Source organism: Rhipicephalus sanguineus, chromosome 2 (assembly GCF_013339695.2).
Source record: "Rhipicephalus sanguineus isolate Rsan-2018 chromosome 2, BIME_Rsan_1.4, whole genome shotgun sequence".
NCBI lineage: Eukaryota > Metazoa > Arthropoda > Arachnida > Ixodida > Ixodidae > Rhipicephalus > Rhipicephalus sanguineus.
This window is the reverse complement of record NC_051177.1, coordinates 20,452,476-20,470,826: the sequence shown is the minus strand read 5'-3', so window position 1 is coordinate 20,470,826 and position 18,351 is coordinate 20,452,476. Positions and strand designations below refer to the sequence as shown.

Here is an 18,351-nt window from a genome sequence, read left to right as displayed (position 1 = left end):
GCATGCGTAATTTTATTCCCCAATATACACCTAAACAACGTAAATATCCCCACTGGTTCTCATCTGAACTTATCAGTGCACTGAAGCATAAAGATCACGCACACAGGAAATCTAAATGTTCTCCATCCAGCGAGTGGAAGGAAGAGTTCAGCTTCTTTCGAACTCTCTCTAAACGCCTATATAAACGGGATCATAGTTCGTATATTGAATTCTTAGAAAAAAGCGCCTCTGACAGGCCGGCTGAGTTTTGGAAGTATGTACGTAAACGGTCCAGCAAAAGCGGAGAGTCCTTCAGACTACTGGACTCAAATGGGGTAGAAGTGCATGCCGTCGCTGACTGTTTTGCCACGCATTTCTCATCCGTTTATAAGGCCTCAGACTCTAGCACTGATATCAGACAACAGCCCAAGGCGGTTAGCTCATCCAGTGCTTTGTCGCTGGATGAAAATCTTATCTGCGAATGCATTAAGCGCTTAAAACCATCCTTATCATGTGGGCCAGATGGCATCCCCTCCGCCATACTAAAAGCTTATGGTAGTATATTTGTCCCAGTACTAACTACGATATTTAATAACTGCCTGGACACTTCCACATTTCCAAGCATGTGGAAAACTGCTCGTGTTTTTCCAGTATTTAAGTCGGGCTCTAAAACAGATGCTTCTAATTATCGCCCGATTTCTCTACTATGTGCCACATCAAAGATCTTCGAGCTGGCTCTTCACGACATATTGTCTTTTAGTGTAAAAACTCATTGATTCCTAATCAACATGGTTTTCTCGCTGGCCGCTCAACTACCACAAATCTTGCTAGTTTCATGACGCAGATCTCCACACCTATTTCTCAGAGAGGACAGGTTGACGTAATTTACTGTGACCTGAGCAAGGCTTTTGACGTAGTCAGCCACACGCTGATTATGGTTAAACTTGCGCACTTTGATGTTGACTTGTCAGTTGTGAATCTCCTGCAGAGCTATCTGCTCAATAGATATTGTTATGTTGCCGTAAATGGCCAAACGTCTTCTTTGTATAAAGTGTCTAGTGGGGTCCCTCAAGGGTCGGTATTAGGCCCACTCCTATTTTTAATTTACGTTAATGATGTTTCTTTTGCCATTCGTAATTCTTCTTTCCTCTTGTATGCCGATGACATCAAGATTTTTAAGGAAATTCATTCAGTTAACGACTGTCGCTTGCTGCAGTCAGACTTGCGCTCTTTTTCCGAATGGTGCGACGGTAATAACCTTTCTCTGAATACCTCGAAGACAAAATTCATGTCTATCACTCGCAAAACATCTAGCGTGTCATTTCAATACTCTGTCAATTCTGTGCCGTTATGCAAGGTTTATGAAATCAGTGATCTTGGTGTTGTTGTTGACAGCGCGTTAAACTTTTCTTCTCACGTTAAGCGTGCTGCTATGCGGGGCCTTCGTTCTCTCGGATGTGTTTGTAGAATATCTCGAGAATTCAGGTCTCCCATGGCCCTACACAAATTGTACACGGCAATATGTCTTCCGCAACTTGAGTATGCGTCCGTGATATGGAATGGCATTGCTCAATCCAGCGGTAACACCATTGAACGAGTCCAGAAAAAATTCCTCAGCATATATAACCATCGCTTTGCTAAAAATGACTCTGGATCTCGTTCAAGTACTGCTGAATTATTACCACTGCCATCACTTCACTGCCGACGAAATCGCTCTGATCTCTTACTTCTTTACAAGCTAGTCCACGGTATCATATCCTGCCCTGTACTTCTCAATTGTGTAAATTTTCGAATTCCGCGTAAGTTAACCAGAGAGAACAGACCGTTTCATGTACCCGCCTGCTTCTTCCAACACTCTGCCGTTCACAGAATACAAAGTCTCTATAATGTTAATTTTCTTGATCTTGACGTTTTTCATAGCCCACAATCATTGTTTTTATCCGAGCTTTGCACTGTTTTGACATAGTGTGGCACAATGTACAAAGTCTTCCCTTCTCAGTCTTTCCACATAGTTGTATATATGCAATCTAATTTTTTATGCCCCGTCAATATTTCTCGTGTTGTCTTATTTTACTCCTCCCCTTTTGTGTTCATTTCTCTTTGTCTACGTGTTTTTGCTCTTTTTATTTCTGAAAACTGTCTGTATTGTATTGTTTATTTTTATTGTTTTTTTTTGCGTGCGCCAGCACAAAGACCTTACGGTTGTTCCTGGGCACGTTAAATAAATCATTGATTGATTGATTGATTGATTGATTGATTGATTGATTGATTATATCTTATTATGAATGTTTGCCTTTGTTTTTTTCTTTGTTTTTTTTTCGTGCGCCAGTACGAAGACCTTACGGTTGTTCCTGGGAACGTTAAATAAACGTTTGATTGATTGATTGTTATTATTATCACGTGAACAGGAATAAAAGCAAAACATAGATCATGTTGTTTCAACCCTATGTTCTAAAACGCTTGCCTTTTTAATAAGCAATGTACTGTATCCGTGTTCGTCACAGTATCAATTCACTAAGCGTCGAGATTGTATTCTTCTGAAATTATACCAGCCTGTGTGTCATCCTCACTCCGCGCCACAAACACTGAGTAACAAGCACGAATTTATGTCGTTTACATTGTATTAGATATTCTGGGGCATATTCCGCGCACGCGCTGCACTATCGAATAAAAGATAAGAAGAAAACTCTGGCCTTGATCTGTTTTGCCGCAGAGCACTTCGTTCGACGTCAGCCTTGCTCATGGCGAGTTTTCGCCTTCGCTTTGAGACGCCGCATTAAATCTTCCCTAGCACCGCAAGTGAGATCAAAGTTAATCAAGGTTTACTGAAAGCAGAGGAAGAAGAGACACATAAGACAAATGAGCCAAGGGTCGAGCTCAATTCAAAAGAATTGATGACGTATTTCTGACTATCGCCGCATTTTTTATTCATTTCATTGTTTTGTTTCCCGTTAATAACTTTGTTTTAAATCAAAGCGGAGAAAATGAAATGAAAAGCGTACGGGAGCCTGGGCAAATGATTTCCTGCACGCGATGCTTGAAGATTGTCCATGCAAATGAGGGATAAAAAAAAAAGGAAACTTGAGTGTACAAATTTACAAGGTAGCGGCATTTCCACCTCAGAAGCGGATGCACACAGGCCTGCACCAATGGGCGCGCACTTTAGATTGACGTCATGAGCCGGACGGATGGTTGCGAGCGAACTTTTGTGGATCGATCTGCGCAAGAATCGAGATTACGGGCAAAATGTTTCGCGACTGCGTAAAAAAGTGAAAGGACTTCTTTTACAATTATTCTTTTGTTTCCATTGCTCTTCAAAAAATACGGCGAGTTCGTGGTTATTTAGATAGACTAAGAGTCGCCGGTGCACGCAAAAGTAAGAATGCAACGTAGCAGCGAGAGCACACGTTAAAAGGAAGTTCGTGAGAGTGAATCGCAGTATACTTGTAAAAAAGAGAGCAGGCGTTTTCGTAAGCGCTGTAGAAAGCAAGGAGTCCTGGCTAATGATCCGTTTTATGAACCTCTGCCAGCCTTCGCTTGTGCACACCAGCAGAGGCGGTTCTCTTATCGTCGCAGACGATGCCGTTTCTGGTGCAAGACAAAACAGAAGTCGCGTGGAGCGGAGACTAAACGTATTTAATAAAATGTGTAATAGGGTCTGCTGACGCGACAGCGCGCTTGGCTTCGCCACTGGAGCTCCCTTGCGGAGCAGTCCGCGTGAGCACGCATCCGAACAGAAGCATTCGCGCCAGCGGTCACCGCCTGTGCGCCCCCTGATGGCGTCTAATGACAGCCTTTCTCCTCCCTCCAGAGCAATGGCCGCCGGTGCGAGTGCCTCGTGGAGCAAACGATTCTTTCCGTGGTCAGTGCGCTGTTGCGCTGTCCGCCCTCGGACCGCGGAATGCCGGGCGTGGCGTCAGCGCCCGCATTCACACCGTCCGTGCACTGTATAGGGGCCGTTGAGGTTGGACGGGATAGTCACCAGCTACGTGGTCAACCCAGGCGATTTTTGGCCGTTGCGGTGATGTTCCGTATGAAGTTTAAATGGCCCCTTAACGTCAGTCTGTACACGTGACGTCATGAGGAAATACGCTCTCGAATGGTCCATATACGAGGGGTATCAGATGTGAATTGTCTCCTGCCCTGCTTTGCCATGCAGTCGCACGCCCGGTCGGCCTTGTCTCGCATGACTATCGATCGTGCGCGATCAACTGATTTCACTTCGAGGGTAGCGATGCGGGCTTGTCGGTCTGTCATGCTTCTTGTATGTGGGCGCGAAAAGACACGGACGAAGGGAAGAAAGTACACGCACACTGGCGCTACTGACAACAAAAACGTTTATTTCAATCACTAAGCCGACTAATATGAATATTTTCGCACGTGACCACTGAAGGAAACATGAAAAACCAACAACATGACAAGGCTGAAAACTTCCTACGACGAAATTGACCGCTTCTGATAGCCGGCAACAAGACAGGCCTTAGCACATGCGCAAGTAGTCTAATTCCTTTTTACTCAACGACAGTGACGTTTTGCTAACACAACTTTCGCCGAAATAGTATATCTGTTCAGCTTCGATTACTAATCTAGTGATTTCAGACTTACTCATGCCCACTATAACAGTCTTTTCAAATTTGGGTATTTCTTCCCTTCGTCCGTGTCTTTTCGCGCCCACATCTAAGAAACATGATTTCACTTCGTTATGTGCGTTTTCAACATGCGCAAGCGGGGATAACAGTGTGTAGTCGAAAAGCGCGAAATCCTGATAGGCTCAACGCTTAGTGCGGACTACATGTTTTATGAAAAAAATAAGTGGCGAGGAGGAGATAGCTTCGCAGGAAGGGTAGTGAAGGCGAGAAAGAAACCACCCTCTCGTCTTTGAACTCGGAGTTAAATATATATGAAAGCGGTGCAACACGGGACAAAGGCTTAGACGAGCGAACATGTGCAAGCACACGCTACCAAACCAGTTGGTAGGGTGCGCTTGTACGTGCTCCCTCGTCTAATTGTCCCGCGTTGTTCCGCTTTCCTATATTTAACTATGCACCAACTAGCCCAGCAACGAGCTTGATTAGAACTGTGAGTGGTTTAGGGGCCCTTTAAGTGCGATAAGATCGCTACTCTAGCTTCGTTTGCTGCGCCCGTAAATAGCGTTATTATTTGATATCTATATATACACAAACCCACAAGGGTACAAGGAAACGTGGCGGGAGAAGGCTGGCAACTGCCACCTAGAGGGGCATATAACGCCTGCCTACTCTTTAGAGGAGGGAATAAATAGAGAAGATGAAGATGTGAGGAAAGAAAGAAAGTAGGAAAGTAAACGGATGACGCAGACGGTGACAACAACGTGTAGGAAAACGGAGAAATGTCTGTAAACGGGATGCCAAGTCCGTCTTGTTCATGAACGTTAGGAGTGCTCTATGGGCCTGGTCACGTCGAGCAGCACGCCCTCTCGGAAACAGGCGATCATCAAGGGTCGGACACCTAAGTCCAATGAGTCTATATCCCGTAATTAGCAGTACTCGCGGCGTAGCGAATGCGGGACACTCTAAAACAAGGTGTTCAGCTGTGAAGCTTGAGCCAGACAGGAACGAAGGAGGCGAAAAGGATGAGCAGGAGTGCTTGTGGGCATCCATCTAGACAGCAACGGTTTAGAAATATCACGCGGGACCGACGATCTCGGAAAGCCAACGTCTTCGGACGCCCGCTGGGCGGAGCTACAACGAATCAGCCAGTGATACAATGGTCCATGCTGCCGCTCAGTGGCATTATTCTAATGGCGGCTGCTTCGTTTCTTTCCCTATGTCACTGCCCAAGTTTTGGTCCGCGTAATATATCTGTTCGCTTTTTTCTCTTGTCTCTGACAGAACGTGACGTGGGACACTGAATGGACTGTCGTCATTTGGCCAGCGCTTGCGTCCTTGCTGATAAACCGGTAAGCTCACGCACGACTCGCCTTTCGTATACGTGGGCGCGATTCGTCTTGCCCGGAGAACCGCAGCCGGGCACCCGCAGCTCTTTGTGCGCTTTCATGCGCTGCCCTCTGTGTAAGAGATATCTACGCATATAGCATCGAGTGAAACTTTATTTCCTTCTCGAACTGACACTTTAATCATTTTTCTCCGGATCATAGAACGACGGGAACGAGCCTCTGGGAACATTCGGTTATTACGCAAAAAAGAAAAAAAGAATCATCTTAGTATTACAACTGAACTGCGTTATTTTTTACACTTTCATTTACTTACAGCGCTGTTTCTTTGTTCACTTGTTATTTTATGTTTACATTAAACTGCGCCACTTTCTTACTCGTTACTTCCTTCGACACTGCTTGTCTATGGTACGTATACTCTCTATTGTACGTAATAGCTCTGCTATAGTGCTGCCGTACGTGTAAATAAGGAAATAATGAATTAAATAAATCCACTGCGTAGCCAGTACTTGGCCGTACTATTACCTGGGAGCAAAGAACATGGTCGCCTGAAATAGTGAACTGGTATACATATAGTAGCTTTTAAATATAGCTAGTTAGTGAACTTTCATAGTAGAGAACAAGAAAGCAGTTAGGTACGCGCATGCAATGCAGCAAATATTATAGTAGTATGTGGAGTTCCCTAGCAAAGTCCGGATTCCGGCCGTAATGTAGGAAGACAAATTAACGTTTTATCGTGTCTCAGTTTATTTCATTTGAATGCTAGCTCTTATATATGTACGCACACACCAACAAACTGCTTTGCATTCTATGCATATACACTATCTGCAGATATTTACTTCTCTGTACTTTCTTTCTTTCTTTGTTGATTCTTTAATTTTCTACGAGAGTACTGCAAGATGAAACCGGCCACGGCCGGTGCGCTAATGTGCGGACCTTTCTGGATGGGCTATGCCTGTCTGTGCGCGCATTGTTCAGCTGGGATGGTGGAAGGAAAGAAGGGCGCTTCCTCTCGACACGAAGAATGGCCGCGAGATTGGGGCCTCTAAAGGTTTGCTGTTTAAATGTAGCGAAAGAAGCGATAATAAAGAAAACACATATATTTAGTTTAAAAAAGGAATGGGGTAATTGGTGAGGGCAGTGGAGAAAAAAAAATTGGGTGCCAGGAAAAATGTCAAGCACGCAGAATATGTGGAAGCAGAAAGAAAGTAGAAACACAAGCCAGCGAAGGCAGGCGAATAACTTTCTTTTATTTAGCGATGCAGAGGCAGATAGGGCAGATTTATGAGTACAAAGGTTTCCCCAGTGGCGACAGGAGGCCGAGGAGAGAAAGATATTGTTGATGTTCTACATACCTTGAAACAAGTAAGCAACATTCGGCAGAGAAATGACAAGCTGAAAACGCAAGAGCTGATCACAAACAATTTTTGAGATCTTGTAAGAGAACAAGAATGCTGGTGTTGGGATCGCATGGCCGGAGTTCTACCACACCCGCGCTCATAAATTCTTGCTCTTCGCGTGCACGCAGCGTTAGCACTGTCTGTGTGCCAGCCGGCAACTAAAAAAATAACGGCGACGACGCAACAAAGTTCCCGCTGGGCTAAAATGTGTGTCACGGGTGGCCGCTCGGGTAGAGTACCCGGTAACTCAGAAAACTCCTTTGAGATTGCCGCCCAGCGCTGCGGGACCGCTGAATAGCACGCCTTCTTACGGCGAGGCGGCTTGAAGGCCGGGGTCAGTTCATCATAAACATTTAGCCCACTGCACTATGCAGCTCCGGCAGAGAGTAAAATAAGAGAGTAAAAAAGTAAACAAAGGAAATGAAAGAGAGGGAGGGAGAAAAGAAAGAAGCCGGCGCCTTATGGGCAGCTATACTCGACCTCTCACCGATTTCTTTTAATCGGCGCCGTAAACACGTCTGAGCTCTTAAAGCTGGGCTCCAACAGAAGACGGTAGCGAACTTCCCAGGCTTCCCTTTTGTGTTCCTGTGCCGACAAAGAACGGTCTTCGGAACAAAGCGCGGAGTGAAAGAGTTTATGGGCGCCTATATTTACGAGAGCCACGTGCGTCAGCGCATGTTATGGGACCAAGGCGCGCACGAGAGTCCCCAGTAACCGACGACACTGCTAAGCCGTTTATGGTTTCACAAATGCTGCAGTCAACTGTGACAGTGACTGAGTGAGGCAACCCTAGAGGGCTGCTGACACAAGAACCAACCGTTAGACACTAGACAGTGCAAAAGACATTATGTAGGTGGGTGGTTGGTTCCATAAGTCTCCGGCCTGACATCTGCATGCATGCGCTTGGGATCGCGCACGAAATTTAGCAAATCGTTCGCCTCTCGTTTCTCTCGCTATCGCCCGCTTTGAGTCTTCGCGCGATACTTCACCAAACGCAAAGAAACTTGGCGTTGCTTTGTATTGTCCAGCATGGCATGAGTCACAAGACTTTCTTTATAGCCGTCGTTTATCATATTTAGCTTAGCGCGCGTACAAATGATGAACATAAAGAGACACTAGTCAAGTGAAGTCAAAGTTTATTTTTCATTCTGGAAAATAACAGTTTATGGCAAATAACAATTATGTCAGAATGAAAGGTCAATGCTTGAGAGCGTCTAAAACGTTAATGTTATACACATCAGGGCTTTAGCAATTGAGATATTAAGTGAAATGTAGTACACGATTTGCGCGACCAGGGAGTTATCCTGGAACACAAGCCCGATGACGTAGAAGGGCTTGAGTATAATTAATCAGGAGTACTACCTACCCACGACAGAAGAGAACATTTCAGTGCATTACAAGACGGAATAAAATGCAACTAGTGCATTTCAGTCTGGTTCATGCAAAAAAAAAGAATTTCTTGTCGTTACCCTTGATACAGTGGCTAGAATAGTAGAAGTGTGATCACCGCCAAGCGGCTGCAATGGGAGGCAGTGACGCCGCCTTGCGATGTTTCCGCTAGGTGGCGCGCGCTGTCGTATACACGTCAGGCTCTCAGGCTGCGCACGTTCTTCAATGCTAGAACTCGCCGGTTAGACGTGATTCTTTTGCCTGTTTACGCTGTTCTTTCGTGCTACATTTGCTGGTCGGACAGCCTTGTCGTGTTTACGTTATGTCTTTTGCGGAGTGTGTGCCATGAGCAGACGTCAGAGCCACTGTTTTTTGCCCAGATGCTCAAATGGGTACAAATCGTGCAAGCAGAAGCTTTCATTGTTTGGAGTCCCGAAGACGACCATTTGTTCCAGCAGTGGCAGCGTAATATACCAAGAGCAGACGAGCCTTTGGAAAAGAATGCTGCCGTTCCAATCCCCGAGATCCAATCGAAAAGCTATTCGGGATGATTCGTCAGTTATCCGGGTGCAATGATCATCCCACATCGACCCAGTTCCTTACTGCCGTGAATTCCCTTAGCTTTTGCAGTTTGGTAAAAGCACCAGACACGGGCAACTGTGCAGGTGACACACTTACGTCATTAGTTGGAACTGATGTAGTGGCCATCCATGTTGATAATTTACTGGACACTGGAAACCTGGACGAAGATTCAAGTGTACTACAGGCATCGACTCTCCTTTCTGACCCTGTGTATCCTGTGCAAGTCAGTGACGGAAGACTGGTGTACTATTTGGCCGGCTATGTGGCACGGAGGAAACTTATGGCAACGAAATGCCAGGACTGTTTTGAGCAGGTGCTCAAATCCCTCGAGAGCGCAGATAAGGATCTTGCGTCATTCACAGCATTCTGCGATGTTGGAGGGCTTTTGTACCTGTCACCTGAACTATTTTCATTTGTGGAGGCACTGGAGGAAACATTCACATCGTGGTTCAGTTATAATAAGCTCTAAAGGGACCAGGGGCGTAGCCAAAAAAATTTTTCGTTGGGGGGGGGGGGGGGCGGTTCAACCATACTTTATGTATGTTCGTGCGTGCGTTTGTATGTGTGCGTACGCAAGCAAAACTGAAAAATTTCGGGGAGGGGGTTTGAACCCCCAACCCCCCCCCCCCCTTTGGCTACGCCCCTGAAAGGGACACTATAGTTGAACTTCTTAACTCAATGCAGACCGTACCATCCGTATAGTGTGCGACGCACACAAGCAAGACCTGACGAGCAACATAATCAAGTTTTTTGTTCTCACACGGCTTCACTTCTTCACGAAATCTCTAAACAAACAGAGAAGTTCTGCAAGAGAAAGATCAAAGCACTTCAAGTTTCGAAGGGCGATGTTATGTGCATCACCCTGTAATGTACTAGCTTTCTTCCCTACTTTGATTCCCCCAACTTTAAATAAAATGTGTAAGAAGAGGTAAATGCTCTCCGATTTTCTGTGCAGTTGTTAATTGAAAAATATTTCCACTGTGAATACGCAAGAATACTTAAGTTCTTGAAAACTATCTCATGCAAAACGTTAGGTATACTGTATGACAACATGAAGAAAATTGATATGAATGTCATAGTAGCATTTTTTTTCGAGCTTCTTGAGGTTGCTTATAACCTTGTGAAATGGCAATCCCCCCAAAATGTTAATCAGTTACATTTCTCAGCATCAAGGAACGATCGCAAGCAGTGGCAAGCTTAGCTGGCCGCGATGTTTGCGAACGATGTAAAGCTTCACTTATGATAGTGTGCGTACGGTCATACCATACGGTGATAATGTTTGATAATATCTGCCGCAAATTTCATTTCTTTATGAGGAACTTACGCCCTGCATTATAGTAGAGACACTAATAAAAATTTACGGCGCAAACAAAACCATATGAGCCACAAATCAGCCTTGACATGGCAGCTTCGCTGCAGCGAGCCGAGCGAGCGACGTGTAAGCTACAACCAGCGCCACCTAGACAGCGCCGGTCGAGGCATCGGTGGAGAGCGTCAGCGCAGGCGGCGCGGTCTTCACACTTCCCTATTCTAGCCACTGTACCCTTGAGAACGACGTTTAGGGACTATACACGCGCTATCCGCACACCCGCTCCGCACGTGGCGGGACACCTCCGCCCGCAAACGGAGGAGGAAAAACCGGAACCCCGTGTGCGACGATTGGCGTCGTTCCGGTTTTTCCTCCTCCGTTTGCGGGCGGCAGGTGTCCCGCCACGTGCGGAGCGGGTGTGCGGATAGCGCGTGTATAGTCCCTTACGCCGGGATGTGCTCCGCTAAAGCCCCTTGCTCCGCAGCGCCGGCTGTCGGGTGCTAAAGCGAGTAAAGGGCGGGCGTGGCTACGTCAGAAGGCCGTTCTCGGAGGCGGGTGGTTCGAATTGCGCTAATGGTATGCGGACCACTGAAACGTTACTAGCGGTACGCGGACCACTAAATCCCCTAATTTCGTTCCCATTGCGACCTAATCCCCAACTGCGGATGATAGTCGTACCCTTCAATGAAAGAATTCATTCATTCATTCATTCGTCAACAAAATGTTAATGAGTTATGCTGGGCATAACAAAATATCGCACAAAACATAGGCTCTCATTATTATGCAAACTTCGAGAGCACTGCGCGAATTTCGTCTTTCTTTTCCGGGATTTCGATTGCTTACATCAGATTCTTTGCCAGCGGTCACGTACGTAGGCCTCTGATAGGCTCACTCTCTGCTGGAGGCCTAAGCCGACTTGGTAGCTGTTACACGATCGCAACTATCGAGCGCGATGGAGCGTAGAAATTTCATCTATTACAGGCACCAGCTTCTTTGACGCAGATGCGGCTGAAATCCGGAGTCGAGGAGGCGGGAGGGAGGGGGAAGAAATAGTCGCCCGAGGACGTCGTCTCCTCCGCGCCCGGCGGCGTAAATCTTCGGCGTCGCGCGCTCCACGCGACTGGCGCCACTATACGGGCCAAAAGGAAGGCGACTTTCGAAGAGATGCTTTATGTGTTATTGGCTGCAATTTACGTTATGTGCGCGGAGAAAACGTCAAGGAATGCGCGCACGCTCGACGGAGCGGCTCGCCGAGCGAAAAACGCCGTTCGAGGGATGAAGACAAAAAGAAACGAGCGGAGAAATGCTAAGAAAGCGCGCCCGGCGGCGGGGAAGGAAGCGGCGTGCGGGTGAGGAGCTCTGTGTTTGTGCGCGAGCTTGCGCGGGAGACCACGCGTATGATTTAGGGAGCTACAAGGAACTGCTCTTATGGGAAACAGCTTCGGTATACGCTGCGGCGCACGCACGTATACCGCGCACTACGTGCAACTCGATACAAATACAAGGGCGCACAAAACATACACATCCAGCCTTGGTCGATCTCTCTTAGCTCCCGGAGAGGGCGGGGGATGGAATTTAGTAGACGCAGCGCGCCGGCGAGGCGACGCGAAATGGAGAAACGCCCGAATAGGGAGGCGCAGAAACGGAGACAAGGAGTGTATATATATAGGTATATATATACTAAGCCAGGCGCACTAATGCCGGCGTGACAGAAAAAAAAAAAAAAGACCCTCCTGAAGTTTCGGTACACTGTGCGCCTTTTCGCGTTATACTGCGCGACGTCTGTATAGTTCGTGCGTGCGCTCTTCTGTTTGTTCGCGCATAAATGAGCGGGTACTTCTGTGAGCAAGTGATGCCATTTCTCGGAGGGGCCAGTCAGTCGGTTTCGTTTTGCCGCCGCCGTCCGCTGCGCGTTTGTGAAAGTTTTTTTTTTTTTTTCATTATTATTCGTGTGTATGTGTGTGTTCGCGTGCGTGTGTCGGACAAAAACTGAGGAACTGAAGCCGTAGCGACGTGAAGAAATATCGCCGTGCTTGCCTTCTTCTCCTCGACGAATTCTCTCCCAAGAGTGAGCCAAGGAGGCTGGCTCGCTCAAACGGCACCCCCGAGATGTTCCGCGCGGCCTCTGGTGCTCTAGGGGACGTTACGAGCACGCTTAGATTAACGGGGCCGCCGTTAACTTTGATAAGAAGCCTAAAAACCGCTTCTCCTCGTTCGCCGAGTACGAAACGTCGGAAGCAAGAACAGCGACACACGTGAGCTCGCACGAGAAATGTAGCCGCCTTCGTGTTCATCTTCGTCGTTTTTGGAACGAATTCTTCGGTTAATAATTTATTCTCTCCGTTTTGTAACCTTTTTTATTATTTTTCTTCCACAGGCCTCGCGGCGAGGAAGCTGTCTGACCCTTGAGACAGCTTTCGATTAAATTGCTCGCGCAGTCTCGACAGTCGTGCTTCACGAAGTGGGCAGCGCGCGACAAACAGCCTTAGGCCACGCGGCGGCGCTGTACCTGCCGTTCCGACTCTTCGTGAATTAACAATGCGTATGATGCGATTCGGCAAAATGGCATTAGACGGCACACACACGCGAAACGGAAATTGGAAAGCGCCGGCAGTAATACGGTGAAATATCCTCGAGAATACGAACGGGCTGCATATGTTAATCCGAACGTAAAAGAAAAACGGCCTTACTTCGTTTTTCGCCGTGCTCTCGAAGTCGACTCGTATAGCGTCGCGAGTATTCTCCGGAGTCTGCGCTGCCGACCAAATACGGATAAACCACTTACGTATAATGACATTAGCGCTACGAAATTATTGTTCATAATAAAAGGGAATAATGAGGACCCGTTTCGCGCGCTTCATTAATTTCAATTGCGTGCGCAGTGCGCTCGATTAAAGTTGTTCTGCAGGGACGAACCTTTGTGCTTCGAGTCTTTTCAGTGGTGGCTGCAGGCAAGCTTATCTCCAGCCCGAGCATGAGATCTTCAGGCAATGCGTAGCTCTTCCGCTTCTCCATCGACCGGTCTGCGAACCAGTTTTTAGCGTTGTCTTTCGAAATGGGTGCCTGAGTATTATTTATTCTTCCAGGAAACTTCCCCTAATACGTACATACGCGTTGGCTTCCTTAGCGCAGGATTTCCTAACCGCTCGTTATAGCTCGTGGTTCATCGAAGAGTCGAGGCGCTCAATAAAAATTCGACTATAGACCTTCTCGAGAAGTATAGGAAAACACGACTAGCGCACATCACCCATGGCAAAGCGAGATTAATTTTGTTGGTAACTGTTTCCTGGGGGCTGCGTAACTAACCCTCATTTTAACAAATAAGGGCCCCCTTTCATGCGAGTTGTGACGGAACTTAGCAATGCGCAGTTACTTGAAGTCCCTGAACTGCTGCGGTTTATCGAGTGAACAATAAGCAGAAAGGGTTTATAAAATCGATAGCATCCTCAGCTAACTTCAAGTAGCTTGTGGCACATAGTCAAAACAACTTCAGAATGACGAGAGACAAAAATCATGTTAGAATGGCGCTGTAAACCACGTGCAGTATAGATGAAGGACGAAGTGAGGACGAAGGTAAGAAAATGGCGCGGTGGGAGCATTAGCTTTTCTTTTAGGGGCGAAGCTCCTTAGGGTGTGGGTCGTTCCCTCCTCTGTAGTAGTAGTAGTAGTATGTATGTAGCCAGCTCTAGTTTAATGAATTGCTAACTGAATAGCGTTTCGTGTATTTCTTAGAGCTCTAGTTTAATGAATTGCTCACTAGATGGCGTTTCATATATTTCTGAGAGTTGCTGTTTAAAGATGACAGATGGCGCTTGTATAATGCGAATGGCGCATGTCATTGGATGCCTGCGATCGTAAAAGGCGCTCGCTCTTGGCGCGCTTTCTCTTTCGCTCGGAGTTGCCGGATGGAGGCAGACAAGGCGCTCGCTCTTGGCGCGCTTTCTCTTTCGCTCGGAGTCGCCGGATGGAGGCAGACAAGGCACTCGCTCTTGGCGCGCTTTCTCTTTCGCTCGGAGTTGCCGGATGGAGGCAGACAAGGCGCTCGCTCTTGGCGCGCTTTCTCTTTCGCTCAGAGTCGCCGGATGGAGGCAGACAAGGCGCTCGCTCTTGGCGCGCTTTCTCTTTCGCTCGGAGTTGCCGGATGGAGGCAGACAAGGCACTCGCTCTTGGCGCGCTTTCTCTTTCGCTCGGAGTTGCCGGATGGAGGCAGACAAGGCACTCGCTCTTGGCGCGCTTTCTCTTTCGCTCGGAGTCGCCGGATGGAGGCAGACAAGGCACTCGCTCTTGGCGCGCTTTCTCTTTCGCTCAGAGTCGCCGGATGGAGGCAGACAAGGCGCTCGCTCTTGGCGCGCTTTCTCTTTCGCTCAGAGTCGCCGGATGGAGGCAGACAAGGCGCTCGCTCTTGGCGCGCTTTCTCTTTCGCTCGGAGTTGCCGGATGGAGGCAGACAAGGCACTCGCTCTTGGCGCGCTTTCTCTTTCGCTCAGAGTCGCCGGATGGAGGCAGACAAGGCGCTCGCTCTTGGCGCGCTTTCTCTTTCGCTCAGAGTCGCCGGATGGAGGCAGACAAGGCGCTCGCTCTTGGCGCGCTTTCTCTTTCGCTCGGAGTTGCCGGATGGAGGCAGACAAGGCACTCGCTCTTGGCGCGCTTTCTCTTTCGCTCGGAGTTGCCGGATGGAGGCAGACAAGGCGCTCGCTCTTGGCGCGCTTTCTCTTTCGCTCGGAGTCGCCGGATGGAGGCAGACAAGGCACTCGCTCTTGGCGCGCTTTCTCTTTCGCTCGGAGTTGCCGGATGGAGGCAGACAAGGCGCTCGCTCTTGGCGCGCTTTCTCTTTCGCTCAGAGTCGCCGGATGGAGGCAGACAAGGCGCTCGCTCTTGGCGCGCTTTCTCTTTCGCTCAGAGTCGCCGGATGGAGGCAGACAAGGCGCTCGCTCTTGGCGCGCTTTCTCTTTCGCTCGGAGTCGCCGGATGGAGGCAGACAAGGCGCTCGCTCTTGGCGCGCTTTCTCTTTCGCTCAGAGTCGCCGGATGGAGGCAGACAAGGCGCTCGCTCTTGGCGCGCTTTCTCTTTCGCTCGGAGTTGCCGGATGGAGGCAGACAAGGCACTCGCTCTTGGCGCGCTTTCTCTTTCGCTCGGAGTTGCCGGATGGAGGCAGACAAGGCACTCGCTCTTGGCGCGCTTTCTCTTTCGCTCGGAGTCGCCGGATGGAGGCAGACAAGGCACTCGCTCTTGGCGCGCTTTCTCTTTCGCTCAGAGTCGCCGGATGGAGGCAGACAAGGCGCTCGCTCTTGGCGCGCTTTCTCTTTCGCTCGGAGTTGCCGGATGGAGGCAGACAAGGCACTCGCTCTTGGCGCGCTTTCTCTTTCGCTCGGAGTTGCCGGATGGAGGCAGACAAGGCACTCGCTCTTGGCGCGCTTTCTCTTTCGCTCGGAGTCGCCGGATGGAGGCAGACAAGGCACTCGCTCTTGGCGCGCTTTCTCTTTCGCTCAGAGTCGCCGGATGGAGGCAGACAAGGCACTCGCTCTTGGCGCGCTTTCTCTTTCGCTCAGAGTCGCCGGATGGAGGCAGACAAGGCACTCGCTCTTGGCGCGCTTTCTCTTTCGCTCAGAGTCGCCGGATGGAGGCAGACAAGGCACTCGCTCTTGGCGCGCTTTCTCTTTCGCTCAGAGTCGCCGGATGGAGGCAGACAAGGCGCTCGCTCTTGGCGCGCTTTCTCTTTCGCTCAGAGTCGCCGGATGGAGGCAGACAAGGCGCTCGCTCTTGGCGCGCTTTCCTCTTTCGCTCGGAGTTGCCGGATGGAGGCAGACAAGGCACTCGCTCTTGGCGCGCTTTCTCTTTCGCTCGGAGTCGCCGGATGGAGGCAGACAAGGCACTCGCTCTTGGCGCGCTTTCTCTTTCGCTCAGAGTCGCCGGATGGAGGCAGACAAGGCACTCGCTCTTGGCGCGCTTTCTCTTTCGCTCAGAGTCGCCGGATGGAGGCAGACAAGGCACTCGCTCTTGGCGCGCTTTCTCTTTCGCTCGGAGTTGCCGGATGGAGGCAGACAAGGCACTCGCTCTTGGCGCGCTTTCTCTTTCGCTCGGAGTCGCCGGATGGAGGCAGACAAGGCACTCGCTCTTGGCGCGCTTTCTCTTTCGCTCAGAGTCGCCGGATGGAGGCAGACAAGGCGCTCGCTCTTGGCGCGCTTTCTCTTTCGCTCGGAGTTGCCGGATGGAGGCAGACAAGGCACTCGCTCTTGGCGCGCTTTCTCTTTCGCTCGGAGTCGCCGGATGGAGGCAGACAAGGCACTCGCTCTTGGCGCGCTTTCTCTTTCGCTCGGAGTTGCCGGATGGAGGCAGACAAGGCGCTCGCTCTTGGCGCGCTTTCTCTTTCGCTCAGAGTCGCCGGATGGAGGCAGACAAGGCACTCGCTCTTGGCGCGCTTTCTCTTTCGCTCAGAGTCGCCGGATGGAGGCAGACAAGGCGCTCGCTCTTGGCGCGCTTTCTCTTTCGCTCAGAGTCGCCGGATGGAGGCAGACAAGGCGCTCGCTCTTGGCGCGCTTTCTCTTTCGCTCGGAGTTGCCGGATGGAGGCAGACAAGGCACTCGCTCTTGGCGCGCTTTCTCTTTCGCTCGGAGTTGCCGGATGGAGGCAGACAAGGCGCTCGCTCTTGGCGCGCTTTCTCTTTCGCTCGGAGTCGCCGGATGGAGGCAGACAAGGCACTCGCTCTTGGCGCGCTTTCTCTTTCGCTCGGAGTTGCCGGATGGAGGCAGACAAGGCGCTCGCTCTTGGCGCGCTTTCTCTTTCGCTCAGAGTCGCCGGATGGAGGCAGACAAGGCGCTCGCTCTTGGCGCGCTTTCTCTTTCGCTCGGAGTCGTCGGATAGAGGCAGACAAGGCACTCGCTCTTGGCGCGCTTTCTGTTTCGCTCGGGAGCGGACACTTTCCCTGCATTTCACCTATCACAAAGCGGTGATAATGAAGGGACCACGTAAACCAACAGTACAATAAAAGTTTGATGTTTAATATATACACGGTGTTTCACACTCTTTATGTGATGTACTGGGCCAATTTCACGAAAGAGTTTCACGGTTTACCGATGATTCGGAGCTTCGCCGCACTCATCATCATTCACCCCGTGGATATGCTGTGATTTTTTTTCTTTTTTTCTACCGGATTCGTTCTGTATTGCCTTCCTGCCAATGCAGCCCTTGTCTCCACTTGAGGTCAAACCGCTTCCTGGAGCTGTTCGACATTTGCGACACACAGTTACATATATGCCGCAGTTCCAGTCTTCACAGTGTTCAGATGCATTCGCCTTGCCGTAGTGTGGCAATGCCGCCAGCTATGCAACGAGCTTATATACGTCCTTTGTGTGTGTATGTATGTATGTATGGCGTACATACATACATACATACATACATACATACATACATACGTACGTACGTACATACATACGTACATACATACATACATACATACATACATACATACATACATACATACATACATACATACATACATACATACATACATACACGTAAAGCGCCACCGATTGGTCCTACTCACGCTCTAATGTTATTCTACCGTAAGATAAAGCGCTCCTAGTATGCGCCAATGACCGAGCACCTCACTTCTGTTATACAGATTTGCGTCCAACGCAGTGCTGGTAAGTTGTCCTCCTTTGTGAGCTTTAATGACGCTCGTAAATACAGTTCTTGCCAAAAGCAGTTCTCTATTGGGTTCTCGCAGCCGCGCGGGCATCTGTGTATTTCCGTATAATGTTG

At 49.2% G+C, this 18,351-nt stretch overlaps 1 non-coding gene across 1 annotated transcript in view; it reads left to right on the top strand.

Moving 5' to 3' along the window:
• Window positions 1-18,351, top strand: part of LOC119382498 (uncharacterized) — a 237,538-nt gene that overhangs the window by 115,603 nt on the left and 103,584 nt on the right. The window contains exon 4 of the transcript XR_007415057.1: window positions 5,850-5,917. This is a non-coding gene — a transcript (uncharacterized LOC119382498). The remainder of the gene's footprint in view (window positions 1-5,849; window positions 5,918-18,351) is intronic.